Raw genomic sequence first — 18,326 nt, 5'->3', positions numbered from 1 at the left:
TATTACCTTAATATGCACACTCAAGTCATTTTGCTGTAAAATAAAATAAGCAAAGAGTTTATGTTTAATGAGCAAAGAGATTATGTTTTTCATCTTGGCTTATTAAAACAAGAATGAGCTCAGAGTTTGTAAGTTTTTTGCTTATAAAACCAGAATTGGCAAAGTGTTTAGTAAACTATCTCGTCATGTCAAATTAGAATCAGCAAAGTGGTCACAAAAAAGTTAAAATCTCTACGAGTCTTGAGTAGTATCAATCAATAACATAATATTTGAGATCAAAGCTACGTCCAGAATATCTCCGAAGAAAGCAGAACTATGAAGAAAAAGATAAGCACTTCGCACCGATAACGTATAGCCCTGGTAACGATACTGATTTGCACCAGAAAGAATGTCTGACCGGTTTTGGTCGTTGAACGAGCTTTCGTCCAATGCTAAACAATTTGAGTGTAGTTGGCCTTTTCTGTATTGTTTTATTTAGTTCACAAAAAGAAAATTAACAAAAATAACGAACGCCGAGGGAAATTCAAAATGGAAAGCCCGTAATCAAAAGCTCAAACATATCAAACGAATGGAAAACAACTGACATATTCCTTAATTGGCACAGGCATTTCATCAGGGCACATATAGAAAAACGTGTTAATGGGACAAGACTCAACAAATAAAATATACCCTGAACGAATAAATGTGATTTATGACAAAATGTAAATACAAAATTATGTAATTAAGGAGGTTAGATGTAAACACTATCAGAAAGACAACCATAAACTTGCACAAAATGCCGCGAAACAAAACAACGTTCACAGGTAAATAAAAATAGTTTTGTTCTGTTTTTTGACATTTCAACGGATTCTATAAGCAGCTTAAAGGGGGACAATTCGTAATGTGAAGTTAGTTCATTCATTGATCACGAAGCTGGTCCTCTGCACCTGGGTTACCTTTCTCGTTCAAAATCAAAATAAGTTGATGATGCTTTATTTAGACTGTATACATTATATGTAAAGTGCCAAATTTAATGTTGATTTGAGGATGGTCGAATAATATGCTACATTGTTTACAACGTAATTCGAAGAAAGTAAATATTGTTGTTTATTCAACAAAAATCACAATTTTTATGATTGAATTTTAATTGAAGACTTCTTTTTTAACTTTTTATTTTAGCCATTGCTATATTTGGCCCAAAAATGCTAATGAGTTAAATCTTAGGTAATGATTCGTGGAATGGCATGTTGAAACCGTTTAACGTATAAAAAGAGACAAATTTCCATTAATGTTTAATGTAGGAAATTGTTCGAATGATAATTAGCATCCTTAAAGTACTGACATAGTATAATTTTATCAATCATCTCACAGTACCTACATATCAAATGCATGTCTTAGCTCCCATGTAACATGTACAAAACTTCCATGTCAGACATTAACAAACAGCGTGGGTTACTTTTCACATAAACTTGACTTTTGATGTCAAAAGGCACGTTCTGATTAAACAGTTGTAGCCTTTATTTGCAATAGGGATACACATGTAATAACTATGAATAATTACACTTAACGGAAATAAGAATAGAGACTATCAAAATGAGACAGCGTGCGGAACGATGAAACTCTCTTGGTGGTTATATTTATAAATCTGCAGATTTATATCGGGATGTAATGAAGATTTTGCATCATTAGTCAACATCAGGGTTAGTTTTAATAGGAAAAAGTAAACACAAAAAAATAATCAATTTGTCATTGACATTACGTATAACTTAATCAGATGTTTGTAAATTGAAATAAATTCATCCATTCATAATTTTCATTAATGAAATATATTTTAACGCTTTGTCATTTTTTTTACTGTCTACGTCGTTCATATGCTAATTGATTGAATTTCCCACAAATGTAAGGACGTGGATACATTAATTCATTAATGGACATGTTTCGTGTTTATAACTTAGGGATTGGACTATTTCGTGATTGAATATTAAAATCATCAATTTATATGTGCGATAGATAACCAACACCGTATATATACATTTCAAAAATCTAAACAGGAGTGTATATTCGATCAAAAATTATTTGGTATAAACAAATTATAAATTCCAAAGAGTTTACTCGTTTGTTAAGTTAAAGCATGGTGTATATGACTTTTGCTTGTCGAAACGAGTTTATTTATTGAAAGGGAAGAAGGGTTAAACTTAATTAGATAGCAACCACAATGTCATCAAAATAAAATTATAAAAGATTAACAGTGGTAACGTCATCTCTGCTACGCTACGTTGCCAGTTTAGCAAAGCGACGTCACCGCTGTTTCGGAGTTTGATAAACACGAGACTGATCTGCCATTTACATAAACTTACTCTTTAAAAAATACAAATACAAATAACTAAAAACGTGGCACTGAACTTCTTCACGCACCTAACATGTGAAACGGCAAATCTAGCTATATATGTAATGTTCCCGTTCCTTTTATCAGTAAACTATTTTAGAACTTTCGATTAAACATGATAATGTTAGCGATGGACTGTTTATAATTGGGTTTAGGTAATTTTTTGTCCTAGTAAAAATATGTCAAAATGTTTATCCAATTGTGTATTCTTTATAAATCCGCCAAATTTTCACAATAAACTGTTCGAAGGAACTTTTTATTGATTTAAACTTTTAGGTCAGCATGCATGACACTCCTACTCACAAAAAAGCCTTCGTCAATGTCTCTACTATAAACTTGTTTAGTTAATAAAATAAAATTGAGAAAGAAAATGGGGAGTGTGTCAAAGCGACAACAACCCGATCATAGAGCGGACAACAGCCGAAGGCCACCAAAGTTGTCGCAAATATTGCAATCTGTGTATCATGGTTAAGAAATTGACCACAGTAAAATATATTCGGAACAGTACTTAAGCTGACAGCTCTTTGTGAAAGAAATTGGTCTTTTCTAGCTTGAGTACAGAAGTGTGACATCTTTTAATTCCGAACTATTCAAGTTGACTGTGATTTGAGATGTAGGATTTAATAAGTGAAATTTATCGGGGTTGGCCTTATTAGTATTTTAAATTGTATTTTTCGTAATAAAAACAACCATATATTCATAAACACATTTAAATGTACTTGTATGTCTGGCGGAATGTTTGCTTCGGGAGTTGCTACTGCAATTTTACTACTCGAAAATGTGTAAACTGATTTTATCAAGTACTTTTAGAAGATAACGGCCTACAATCAACTGTTGTTTTATGGAGCCAAGCCAAAAATAAAATGGAATTCCATGTGTTTGACAAGTTTGACAAAAACTTGACAAAAATCAAACGTGTAGATCCTGAGCAAGCAAAATTATAATAAGCAGAAAAAAACAGAACTGCAGGAAAACGCCAAAACGCAAAGTCACTAAACAAATGTCAAAATCAAAATTCAATCATATCAAACGGACGGAAAAATGTATTCTGCTTTTTCTACGTAAGAAAATGCCTGAACGAAATCAGGAATATGAAATTTGTTGTCCATTCATTTGAAGTGTTTGATATTTTAATTATTCCCTTTTTAGGGACGCCCTGACGCGCGTTTCGTCTACGGGAGAATCACCGTGACGCTCGAATACAAAAATAGTGAAGCCAAATAAAGTACGACGATGAAGAGCCCTGAAGACCACAAATCATAAATGTTTGCCAAATACAGCTAACTTAATCTACTTCTGAGGTAGAAAAGCCTTAGTTTTTCAAAAATTCAAAGTTTTGTTAACAGTTAATTGTTAATCACAACCATATCAATGATAATTCAGGCCAACACAGAGGTGATGACTTCTGGGCTGGTGATACCCTCGGTTAATAAAAACTCCACCAGCAGTGGCATCTACCCGGTGGCTGTAAATAAACTAATCTACAGACTTTCCCTTATGAATTTTCTTCGGAGTAAATTTTTTATGTGATTTACTTTTTACACTGCGAATTAAGGCGACATTACGTGACTGATGTTCAAAACTCGTAAATTGACTCAGGTAAAAGGTTAAATGAAGATAAGGACACACTCGCTTAACACACAGATCAAACGAGTATACAGAAACGTGAGAGTGAGCATAGGGGATGTTACTGCTAATAAATGAGTAGTCGACAATTAGAATGTTGAACATTTCACGTTTGTCATATAAATTCTGGTTAGAAGTCCCCCACTTGTGTTTCTTTAATGTAGATAGTTAGTGTAATAGTACACAAAAGACAATATAGAAAATTAGAGACTAAGTTACACGAACCCCACCAAAAACGTTGGTTTAATTTCGATGTGTGCGTTTGAATGTCACTTCGGTATCCTTCGCCTCTCTCTTATCATTGCTGTAAATTTTATCGAGCTGTTTATTTCACACATGGAAATATTGCAATGTAGTTCAGAATAGAATTTGACATAATAGTACTAAACAGAACACGGAAGCGAGCCGAGGCATTATTGTTATTGTTGTCCTTGGGATGACAATCTCAATGTGAAAATGTGCTGACTACTACACATTTAGATCATCATCTTGTTATTCCAGACGACACGATGTTCTCGATGGCATCTAAGTTGGATGTTTGTATGACAACAGCTCAGCTTAATTCGCATATACAGGACGGAAGTACTGGATAAACATGGTTGAGTCGAATTGTATCTGCATTCATCTATATACAAATATAAATGCTAATGAATCTTAACGATCCTAATGAAAACAGAAATCAAAGCGTGCTTCCTGTGATATATTGGTATTGCCTTGTATATACACTGCATGACTTTTCTCCCCTTATCTACTAAATTTCACAGGCACATTTCAAATAATATAATCAATTGTAAACTGTCATATTGGATATTTCAGTATCCTAATATTTGTCAATCCTGGTTTATCATTTATCAAATTGATTATTTTTTAAATTCTTATGTATGGGTATATTTTTTTTTATTACAAATCACTATTAAAATATAACCGGAAGCAACACTTATCTAAATCTAATTTGTAGTGATTAAACGAATTACGTCAAAAGATCGGTATTTTGATTTGCCATTCTTGTGTATAACAAATAAGTGAAAACAAAGCAAATAAAAACTTGAACAAATACGGATATGATGACATCGGTTATAATACTTTACCATAGACGTGCTGTGCATAAAAACATTGAAATATGCGATGTTGGTATGGCATACAAATATCGTTAATTAGTAGTCATGTTTAATCATGAACAAACTATACGAAAGGGGCGAAAGATACCTGAGGGACAGTCAAACTCATAGATAGAAAAAACAGACACATAATAGTACTTAAAACACAACGTAGAAAATTAAAGTCTTAGCATCACGAACCCCAAAACTGGGTGTGATCTCAGGTGCTCCAGTAGAAGGGTAAGCAGATCCTGTTCCACATGTGGCAACCGTCGAGTTGCTCGTGTTATTACAAAAACAGTTAAGAGTTTTAATCGGTAGGTCACATTCGTGAAAAGGAAAGAGGTTTGCAGTCACAACTTAAGGAACCTATCCGATATCATTTGTGAAACTTTCATAACGGTTAACCAACTCGTGATGGCGTCTGTTACACGACTGTTATACAAAGAGAGGTTATGCTAGCTATAAAACCAGGTTCAAACCACCATGTTCTACATAAGAAAATTTCTGTACCAAGTCACAACATTTTTGTTTTATTCTCCAAATTTAAGAAACAATTGCCAGATAAATGAGTTATACTGGCTCACTGAATATATGCATACTAACTTTGATTATTCTATCTAATTTCGTTCATTTTTATATATTCATATTACGTAGGTAGTATAGTTTTATACCCGAAATGCAGTTTTAATTTCGTAATTTTTTGAAACGCATATTCCATCTTTTTTAATTTGATATTTGTACCGAGTAGATGTACGTAAATAACTGCAATCACTTAATTTAAAATATTTGAAACATATGTAACAGAACCATTATCATTTGAATATCACCTTGATATCTTCTGCGTCTATTTTTACTAGAATACCAATCAAGCTAGATAAGAGACTATGACTTACAGTTTTGTAATGTCATCTGGTAGACATACCTTTATCAAGAAGAAAGATTTGTTAAGGTGACCAAAAGTGGGAACACAACGTGCTCTGCATAGAAATCATTGTTTTCATAGAATCTAAGAAACATAACAGAGATTGGAAGTAAATAATTTAATAGTAATTGGTAGTAGGAGGTAAAACTTGGTCAATAAGTTGTTATAAAGCGATTTTGTATTCTGCCATCGTCAAATTGCTTTCTATATACAGTCCTGGCCAGCTTTGAGAAAATAGCACGTGGTAACTGCCCCTACGTTGTAATTAATCCGTACAATCAAGTCTTTAGTATTATCTGCCGACAATTTATTTTTATAGTAAAAGATAAGACCATACGTGGAATGGCTTGCTGAGTTTCTTCAATAATCAGTACTATTTACGAATGTTTATAGATAGGTCAAATAATTATTTGGAGAATAATTGGAACGATATGTTTATTTATGACCACGCGGAAATAACACTAAGTAGACACAAGATTATGGAGCCTATTTTTTGATACTTTGAATCCGTTAAAAGCCAATAGCATTGGATTTTTTTACTATTTCAAGTTTTAAGTAAATCCTTTGCATCAAATGACGTCACGTGTTTCACTTCTTACTTACGGTTACATCATATCTCATACTATTTCAAAAACAAAGAGAATTACAAGATATTTAAGAAAAACCGATCAAACCTTATGTTTGAATTATCGTTAGATATTCAAAGCATTCAAATGGATTTTTTTTTAAATATTGTTATGAATATTCAAATAAAACCGTTTGCACATCTGTCATTCTTTATAATTATTTTTGTTATTATAATATTTTATCCATCGTGGTTGCTATTTGTTGTATTTGTTTTTATAACGAACAGGTAAATTAAAGACAGGTCTAGTCAAAGTATATATAACTACTGTAGCACATCAATACTAAGTTAAATTGATATAAATTCAAATTCGACAATTTGTATTAAATATTATATAAGGCAGATTAACTTGATCGGGGTTTTCAAATCTTATCTTTATGTATTAAAACAATACCATAGCTTTAAAATGTAGTCCCCGAATACAGTATAATTGGAATATTTGAATCAAGGAATGACTGTAATATTTTTTCTGTCTAGGAAGAAATAACATAAAATATGTGGTGCACACTGAATAACGCGCGTAGTGGGATATTTAACAGTGTGGCTCACATTTTTTATGTTATTTCGATAGACCGAAAAACTATTTCTTTTAATTTAATTCTATATTTCATTTCTAATCGTAGAAAACCATGAAAAAACGTTGATGACGTCACGGTCACACGACTAAATTATGGATATGGGCTGATAACAAAATAACGTCAGTCAATCAGAAGACATGTTACATCCAAAATTAAATTATTGAACAATTGACATGAATCCAATTGCTCTGTCAAATACAGTTTCTTTTTAAGATCTGCAGCCTCTTCCCTACCAATAGTAATCAAAAGGTACCAGGATTATAATTTAGTACGCCAGACGCGCGTTTCGTCTGCATAAGACTCATCAGTGACGCTCATATCAAAATAGTTATAAAGCCAAACTAATACAAAGTTGAAGAGCATTGAGGATCCAACATTCCATAAAGTTGTGCCAAATACGGCTAAGGTAACTATGCCTGGGATAAAAAAATCCTTAGTTTTTCAAAAAGTTCAAAGTTTTGTATACAGGAAATTTATAAAATGACCACATTATTGATATTCAAGTCAACACCGAAGTGTTGACTACTGGGCTTGTGATACCCTCGGGGACGAATCGTCTACCAGCAGTGGCATCGACCCAGTGGTGTAAATAGTTATCAAAAGGTACCAGGATTATAATTTAGTATGCCAGACGCGCGTTACGTCTACATAAGACTCATCAGTGATTAATAGATTACCAAAAGGGTCTCCGAGCCATAAACTACATGAATACCTGTCAGTCCTTGCATTAAATAATGTCGATTATTTATTGGTGAGAATACATTTGTATACAGCTGAAATATATGTATCTTACAAGTTGTCATTCAAATAAGAATTTTCAAAGAAAAAAATCTATTAATACCCATTTTATCATGTTCTGTTTATGTACTTGTATGTGTAAAGTAGTATCTGGTTTCTAATCAAGCCTCTTGGTCACGCTTTTGCAGTTATGGTTGACTTTTTTTCATGAAAACTGAATGTTTCAAAATGTCTTCACTAATTGAAGACTGTCGAATGTGAAATATTCTGTACTTATTTGGTGTCATTTTTGTAAACTTATTCTTAACATTTGCAAGGTGGATGTCAACGATTAAATTTCAAAAACTTAATTAACTAAATGACTTCTTATTTGAGAAAACGATAACATATCATAGAAACGGGGATATGTTTGTCATATCTTTGTAAACCGAGAACCATAATGGAAATAGTCTCGAACGTCTGAAAACAAAAACATATGAAGTCTTCATTAATACAAAGTCAGAATGTAAAAATATCAAGCACCTGTAGTTCAGTGGTTGTCGTTAGTTCATGTCTGTCAATTCGTTATTCGTAACTTGTTTTATTTTAAATCAGTTCAAAACTAGACAGAGCAACACAAAAAGTAAAACTTGGGATAATGCTCATGAAAATACACTCTCGGCGATAAGTATTTAGTTCAGTATGTCATATCATATGACAATAGAACAGAATTGTGGTGACGACAAATGAAGCAAATCCGTCGTCATCTATAAAACAAATTAGGTCGTATGATTTTGAGAAATTTGTTTTCAAATCTTTACTTCTTGTCATGTTTTATCGAATAATTAATTGATTGCTGGTTGGTTAACGCATGAAAAAAGAAACGAATTCAAGTATTCCTTTTTTCTTATTTAAGCGCTATACAACGTCTTATTTGCTCGTTTTTTAACATAGAACTGTATTATCTATTATTTTTCCATCTATAAAAGAGGGACAAAAGATACCAAAGGGACAGTCAAACTCATAAATCTAAAACAAACTGACAACGCCATGGCTAAAAATGAAAAAGACAAACAGAAAAATAATAGTACACATGACACAACATAGAAAAATAAAGAATAAACAACACGAACCCCACCAAAAACTAGGGGTGATCTCAGGTGCTCCGGAAGGGTAAGCAGATCCTGCTCCACATGCGGCACCCGTCGTGTTGCTTATGTGATTACAAATCCGGAAAATAGTCTAATTTGGTAGGTCAAATTCATGAAAGGGAAGGGGATTGTAGTTACGACGTAAGGAACATATCCGATATCATTTGTGAAACGGTTCTTCCATAACGGTCAAATAAATTATAATTTTGCATTAACGATTAACCCAGCTAGTACAACTATACTATTTTTTATGAAAGCACTATATAAACAAGCTAGGGACACAATGTAAACTATATTTTCGGTGAAAAAAAAGTATGGCATAATCGATTTCGTTTGGTTTATTAAACTCCCCTCCCACCTTTAGTTTGAAATTAAAACGTGTTGAACGGAGCATACTTCTATCTCGGTTATAAGGTTCATGAGATTTAGATAAAACTTTTGTGATATAACAAACACTCGCGGCTTTTACTAAAGATATATTTAACGCATACTTCTTCTTTTATGCTATTTACCTGTAACTGTATACTTCTTTTACTTGTCACAAGGCCATTAAACAAGAAACAGAAAGAGAGCAGCGTAGGATTTAGCTTGTTATTAATGGGATCGGCTCTAAATATTGGATGTCAAGTTAACGTTTAGTTGACGCTTAAGGACTGATTTTGATTTATATAAAATAATTGTAATTTTATCCTTATTTGAATAGGCGGATAGTCAATGAACGGTTTTTGCGTAGTTGAAAATAAGACCAAAAAACCCTGTGGTGTAATAATCTTGTTATATTGGTTTATATGTGGTTTTTTAATATTTGATTTCCGTCTTATTCCAATTAATTTATTATAAGAAAGAATAGTTATTAAGTAAATATTCTTTTCATTGATATATCTGTTGATTTGCCATATATGGGCTGTCCATGCAGTGATTGGTTTCTTTCTAGTTTTCTTAGTTGTATGTATGAATGAATTTTCTCTTATACAATTTGTTTAGAAAAAAATTGAACTAAGTCAACTCAACGGGTGATAACCACTTTGAATTTTTATCAGTTTGTGTGTTTTTTTTGTTTTACAATTCGAACTAGTTATCTAGGTAACTAATAATAACCAGAAACCAAACAAAACGACCAGCTGAGGTGAACATCCGAAGATTTGACTGAAATGCATTGAATTTTCAAAATTAAGTTGAACATCTTTCTTTTTTTCCGGGGAGGGGGATACTATAGTTACTACAGACATTTGTCTTTTAAAATATACTATAAACTGTCTTTTTGTCATCTTGTTGTTGGTTTGGTCTGATTTCTTGTCCAGGCTTCAATTTACTATGGCTTCTATCAGCTCTTTAATGCTTTCGTTATGCTAAGATTGGGTTCTATCAGGTCTTTAATGCTTTCGTTATGCTTAGATTGGGTTCTATCAGCTCTTTAATGCTTTCGTAATGCTTAGATTGGGTTCTATCAGCTCTTTAATGATTTCGTTATGCTTAGATTGGGTTCTATCAGCTCTTTTATGCTTTCGTTATGCTTAGATTGGGTTCTATCAGCTCTTTAATGCTTTCGTTATGCTTAGATTGGGTTCTATCAGCTCTTGAATGCTTTCGTTATGCTTAGATTGGGTTCTATAAGCTCTTTTATGCTTTCGTTATGCTTAGATTGGGTTCTATCAGCTCTTTAAGCTTTCGTTATGCTTAGATTGGGTTCTATAAGCTCTTTAATGCTTTCGTTATGCTTAGATTGGGTTCTATCAGCTCTTTAATGCTTTCGTTATGCTTAGATTTATAAATGAGTGGTACCGAGCATCACTGAAGATACGTTTGATATAGAATATTGCATCTGGTGCAAGTTGGTATGACTACTAATTAGAAAGTTCATAGAACTTTAGTTTTCTATGTTGTGCTTTGTATACTGTGTTTGTCTGTTAATCGTTTTACGTTTTTGCCATGGCGTCAGTTATGAATCTGAGTTTCACTTTAGTATCTTTCGCCATTCATGGGTAATCATAGAAGAAAATTTGGACAACGGAACAACTTTTCTACCACATTATTGGTATGATCCTTCTGCTCCTTCTTATCAAACATATCTATAAAGAAGATTATTGCAAAGATTTCTCAAATTTTAAGGAGAGTTATTTCTTCTTACTGAAAACTGTAGGCCAAAAGAAGATACTCAATATAGATACTTACATTAATTTGTTTATAAATCTACTGTCAAGAATAATGACTTATTTTGGGAAACTAATATCATAACTGTTTTGGTCTTTTTTAGTTATATGAAACGTTGAAGTAGTTATCCAAAGTATCAGGATTATAATTTAGAACGCCTGACCCATGTTTCGTCTACATAAGACTCATCAGTGACGTTCAAATCTAAATATTTATAAAGCCAAACAAGTACAAAGTTGAAGAGCATTGTGAATCCAAAAGTCCAAAAAGTTGCGCCAAATATTGCAAAGGTTATCTATGCCTGGAATAAGAGTTTTTCGAAAAATTCTAAGTATTGTAAACAGGAATTCTTTTTAAAATGACCACAAAATGAACACCGAAATGTTGACTACTGCGCTGGTGATACCCTCGGGGACGAAACGGTTTTTTCTAATTTGAAATTCTCCACCAATTTCATCAAGAATTTGCACAAGGTCTCATTTTTTTCTTATTCAAAACATCTTCTATTTAATCTGTAGTTTCGTTCGATTTTTTCGATTTTGGAAACGCTTTATTTCCGGTATAATTTACAGTACGAAATTACTAAGAGGGGTTTGAAAAGATGCATTGGTTGCTTCAATCTTTGAAAAAAAATAATAATAAAAAATTGAATGAATGGTCGTCAAAATATACATAAACGGGTATCCAGTTTCTTAATTTATTGTGACTTCGTGTGATAATCCTGTCCACCGGCAATTCGCTTATATTTTATAGATTTTGCTATTTTGATTTTATATCCTTTTTGTTTATACCGCGTTTTAACTGTTTATGTACTTTTTCATCCCTGGCTTTAAATTATTCGACATAAATGTTCCTGATGCAAGTAACTCCAAACAAAACGCATCAGACCACTATAATGTATAACGCGTTGTTAACGTTTTTTACCAAGTTTCTTTATACACAGTCTTTTTGAAGAAAAAAGGATTGATAATTAGTTTCCGAGAGTTCAACCAACCAAGTAGTCATCACTTTTGTTCTGAAATAACATTGATATATTTCTTTTCTGTTAATTTACTGTCTATAAAATGTTGAAATAATTTTAAACACTATTTATTTCTACGACGATTCAATTTTGTACTTGATTTTGGCTTTACAACTGCAACGGCAAACCAAATTGGTTTGTCAATAAAGGTGGCGAAAACAAATGTAACCATCGGAAAACCTGTTGCATTGTTATACGTAGAACTATGGTTTATTTTCTGAAGTTGTTTTTATTCTTTAGAACTTGTAATTTAGTTTAAATATTGAAGCTAACTTCTATTAAAATAACACATTTTCAAAAGATGAAATATCTCTCAAATTTTGATTGAAACCAGGTAAATTTCAGCTCATTTAATAATGCAGTTTCAATTAATACAACTGCGTTAAAATACATTTATCTTAAAGTAATGGCAACATTCCATATTAAGTGTTTAAGAATAGACATTGTCTTTAAGAATTAATATGTACTGATAACCTTGTAGCCAACTATTCTTGTCTCTTTTTGCGATAAATGAAAGTACCTAAATGTTATTACCTATCATTAAACCCAATTTGTTGCCTTGTTATTTTTATGCATATAAGTAATTCAAATGTTGTTGGAATTGTGTTGTGAATTCATGAGAAATGAATTCATTTTGGAAGAAATAATATTTCTTTTGACATAAAATAGTATAAACCGGCCGGCTGGTGATGGAATATGTTTCTCTAACGAATTTTGATCGATATGCAGACCAATTAAATATTTCCTTCCGAATGATCTTTTAAGACAGAAAGACAGATACCATAATCTTATTGATATATAAACATGTCAGGCAGAGTTTGTGCTTCTTTTGCTATATCTATAAAAACAAGATTGACGAAAAAAAGTCATTTATTCAAAATTTAAATTTCACTCAATGTTTTAGAATCACAAGTTATCAAGACGAAAGTTAATGATAAAAGGAAGTGCACACATGGCACGTAAACTTGTGCTGACCCCGCAAGATCATTGACCAATAAGAAGTAAAAGGAACCCACTCACTTGGTTTAATCTTCCCTGCTGTCTTAAATTATTTTAATCCGCTTCTTTAAAATTAGCAAATAAAATTGGTTTTCTTTCTATATAACTCACCAGACATTGTAACGTTTTTTTCATGACGTTCAGAGAAACGAAGGAAATGCAGATAAAAGCAACAAAACAATTGACGTCACAACGAATGTTAAACAATGAAGAACTGAGATGAAATGGAAATAATCAACGGGTCAGGAAAAGGATTCGTTGTTTAAGAATTAGAAAAAGAAATATATTCTTTATGATAATTTGTTTTTAAACCAATTAAAACATCACATAACAATTCATATAACAAAACCACATGCTTAACATTTCAATAATCCTTATAGATGATGGTACGTTTGTGATTGACTTATTAGATCATGTTTTGTGGGTTTTTTTGTGGGTTTTTTTTCTACAGCTAGGTAACTTCTGCTTAAAGAACGACAACCTGTGTTTTCAAGGAGAAATATTGTCATTGAATGAAAAGGAAGATACCGATAGAAAATGGTATACAAAGTTAAAGGAAAATAGGCAATGCGATTTTTCCAAACCAAAAAATAATTTAATTTTTCGATCATATAAGATGATGATATAAAATGCACAGACAGTTAATTAAGGTTATTTGGCATTTAGTTTAGACTGGATAAAAAACTACAGTTACTACTATTTAAAATTCAACTGTAACGACAATACGAAATATTAGAATAAAGAAATTAACGATTGGATTAAAAACAACTTAACAGTAACAAAGAAAGACAATATGAGTCAAATCATTTATCCTATCAAATATCACTTTTTGTTTCGTCACTGGTGAGTCTCGTGTGGACTAGACGCGTTTTTGGCGTATTGAATTTTAAACCTGATGCTTTTTGTTATCTATTAATCATGTTTTTCTTTGTCTAATATCTTCTGCTTTTTATTTGTATTGTAGTCCTGTAATATTTTGTTTTCATTTCAATGTTATATTTAATTGTGCCATTAAAGTGCGAGGTTTGGCATGCCTTAAAACCAGGTTCAACCCACCACTTTTATTCCCCTTTAAAAGTGTCATGTACCAAGTCAGGAAGATGGTCATTGTTATAATATTGTTCGTTTCTGTGTGTGTGTTGCATTTTAACGTTGAGTCGTTTCTGTTTTCTCTTAATTTTGAGATAAGACGTGGCATGGTACTTGTCTATCCCATATTTATGTATTTGGTTTTGATGTTATATTTGTTATTCTCGTGGTGTATTGTCTGTTGCTTGGTCCGTTTCTGTGTGCTGTTGCGTTTCGGTGTTTTGTCGTTGTTCTCCTCTTATATTTAATGCGTTTCCCTCGGTTTTGGTTTGTTGCCCCGATTTTGTTTTTTGTCCATGGATTTATGAGTTTTGAACAGCGGTATACTACTGTTGTCTTTATTTATCGTGCATCAGTAAATTGATTTATTTATTTGAAAAAAGAAATGTGAACAAAATAAGACAACATTAATAAATTGGTTAAAGAAAAAAAGACGTGTGTTAAAGGCCGAATTTTAAATACATTATCACGTTGGGAAAAACCCTCCAAATACATAATTCATTACATAAGGGACTGTTCCTCAGACAAGGGGTTTCATTTACATGTTCTACTGTTGTAGAACAGAAAAAATCACTTTTTACTTAAAAGGGGAGAAAATTCTTCTTATTTAAAAAAAAAAAAAAAAAAAAAAAAAAAAAAAAAAAAAAAAAAAATTCTAAAAGAGGATTCCACTGTTTTTAATAATAAAGAAGTTATATTCAAGGTGAGAAATATGACAAAATTCTTGAACATGTGTTGATCATATAATATCAGAAAGATGTATAGTTCAGTAGGAAAATGTTCTTCAAATAAAATTAATACGTGCCCTTTATACGTAAATATACTTTATATAACTTGAAATGTACCCCTCATGAAAGGGGTAGTTATTACATTAAGGGTTGGTTCCATCCTGATTATGACTATGGTGGAGAATTGTATCATTGGCACATCGTATTTGTATACAAAATACCAAAAAGACAAAGAACAAAAATGAGAACACTAAAACGACAGAGACACAGATAACCAATTAGAAAACAAAAACTGAAACGTGCACACATCAACGAACAGCTCGAACCTCGAAAAGCTGGAGTTTAACACTGGTGTTCTGGAAGGATGAACAGTTCTTGCTTCTTGCAAGACAGCTACCTTGTTTCTAGTTATTAGTCATATGCGGTGAAGGAGGAAAGATTTCCATGACTTCAATGGAGATAATTTAAAGCAGTTGAAATAATCATTCAATTAGTTCTTGGTGAACAGAGGGAAAACACACATAAGCAGTGATAAATTAAAGAAATGTCAAAGACAAAGTGGTAAATAAAATTTTATAACATCTTGTTTTGGTCAATACTGTAAAAAGATATTATTGTATAGGTTTACAAAAACAATTATAATCGCTCCATTTATTTATATACAAAATATCAAGAAGACAAAGAAAAAATGAGAACACTAAAACGACAGAGACACAGATAACCAATTAGAAAACAAAAACTGAAATGTGCACACATCAACGAACAGCTCGAACCTCGAAAAATGGAGTTGAACACTGGTGTTCTGGAAGGATGAACAGTTCTTGCTTCTTGCAAGACAGCTACCTTGTTGCTAGTTATAAGTCATATGCGGTGAAGGAAGAAAGATTTCTATGACTTCAATGGAGATAATTTAAAGCAGTTGAAATTATCATTCAATTAGTTCTTGGTGAACAGAGGGAAAACACACATAAGCAGTTGATAAATTAAAGAAATGTCAAAGACAAAGTGGTGAATAAAATTTTAAAACATCTTGTTTTGGTCAATACTGTAAAAAGATATTATTGTGTATGTTTACAAAAACAATTATAATCGCTTGCCTTTACTTTTGAAGATCAGCCTCAAAAATTTGCAAATTATTATTTATTTATTTTTTCAAATCGCTCGCTCGCCTGATTGTATATGTTGTACTATCATGCTCTATGTTGTGTCTTATGAACTATCATTTGTCTGGTTTTTTTTTATTTTTAGCTATGGCGTTCTCAATTTATTTTCAATCTACGAGTTCGAATGTTCCTCTGGTGTTATTCGCCTTTCTTTTCAAAACATAATGATAATGATATGAACGGTATTAATATCATAATTAACTAGACCGGAATAAGGTATCGGTAATTTATGTAAATAAAACACATGTATAATATGTATGAAACATTATTATAACATAAAAACCAAACACACAAAACATGAAATCCTTTTAAAGGAGCATCAGATGTCAAATTATTGTGCACTGATTTGACTCCAATACTCAAATTTGATTTATAATATACCAAATCGTATATTCAAATTATGAAAATATAATAAAAAAAATAAACGATAAAAAAGGCACGGGCTAGAAAATCTGTATCATCTTTTTGTGTGTATTTTAATCTAGACGCCATATAATTACCTAACTTACGACAAAATGAACGAGTTGACCTCTAAATACTACCGCCGGTCGTATACTGTGGATTCATTATTATTCGTTGGATACCAATTTTCGTGGGTTTCGTGGGTATGGGTTAACCACGAAATCAAATGTGCAACGAAATACATATTTATAATAGGCTTAATATACAGAAATTGTCATAACCACGAAATCAAATATCCACAAATATGCAAGTTTTTAGCGAAAATTGATACCCACGAAAATAAATGAATCCACAGTAAGCGATACAAATATATATAAATAAATAGCAAATTCGTACAATTGGAATTTTCTTCGTCTTTTTAATTTTAAATTAAAGTTTAAAATATATGTCATTCATCGTCTTTACCTGTATAAGATTGAGTTTTTATTGATTGAATCAGGCAAACAAATCATTCATTTTTGTTTTACATTCAATTTTGACATTCTTTTCTTTTCAATAATGAAACGAGCATAATTCATGCGTAGCCCGTCTCTGTTTTTTTTTTATCACGGTGTTGTTAGTTTATTGTCGTCTTATAATTTTGAATATCATTTTGAATCTTCCGACTCTCTTTCATGGAAAGTGTTGTCCAATATGTATTTGGTGAGACATCATAAAAAAACATGTGCGAATCATAAATTGTAACTTATATGAATATTGATTAAAAGACAAACGAAATATACCAGAGGCACAGCCAAACTCATAAATCGAAAACAAACTGACAACGTCTGGCTAAAAATCTAAAAGACAAACAGACAAACAATAGAACACATGACACAACATATAAAACTAAAGAATACTAGTAAGCAACACGAACCCCACCAAAAACTAGGGGTGATCTCAGGTGCTTCAGAAGGGTAGGCAGATCCTGCTCCACATATGGCACCCGTCGTGTTGCTTATGTTATAACGAATCCGGTAAATAGTCTAATTCGGTAGGTCACAATCATGAAAGGGAAAGGCATTGTAGTTACGACGTACTGAACATACCCGATATCATTAGTGAAACGGTTTTTCCATAACGGACAACCAACTGGTGGTGGCGTCCGTAAAATTTACGAAGGGATGATTTCAACTTTACCATTTGGAACTCTTTGTTTAATAGCTTCCTTGTAAGCAGCAACCCTCTATCAAGAAAATCATAATAGGAAAAGCACGGGAATATCGTATCGATTGGGAGATATATACCCAGTATGCAGCTGCTGCTGGAATGTTGCTGCTTAGAAATGGAAAGTTCACAATTGGGAAGCTGAAATCATCAATGTTGTCGTAAAGTTTTGTTTTCATCTAACCCTCATTGTCATTTCTATATGTAAGTCAAGGTATGGGGCCGACTTAAATGATTAAAGGAAGGATAAAAAAGGAAAAGTATCAACAGAAAGTCATTTGAGATGAATATTATATCTTGTTCTTAAATATATACTAGTAGTTGAATTATCAACTATGATATCCCATTGACGTAATAATATATAAACGTTGATGAATTTGCATGATGTCTATATGAGCAACTGTCTTAGTCCAACCAATCAAGATGATTTAAATCACAATTAATCTTAAGTAAGTAACGAGTGACGAATACGTTTTACATGCT

This window comes from Mytilus trossulus, chromosome 4 (assembly GCF_036588685.1).
Source record: "Mytilus trossulus isolate FHL-02 chromosome 4, PNRI_Mtr1.1.1.hap1, whole genome shotgun sequence".
NCBI classification, from domain to species: Eukaryota; Metazoa; Mollusca; class Bivalvia; order Mytilida; family Mytilidae; genus Mytilus; species Mytilus trossulus.
This window is presented reverse-complemented; position numbering follows the sequence as displayed.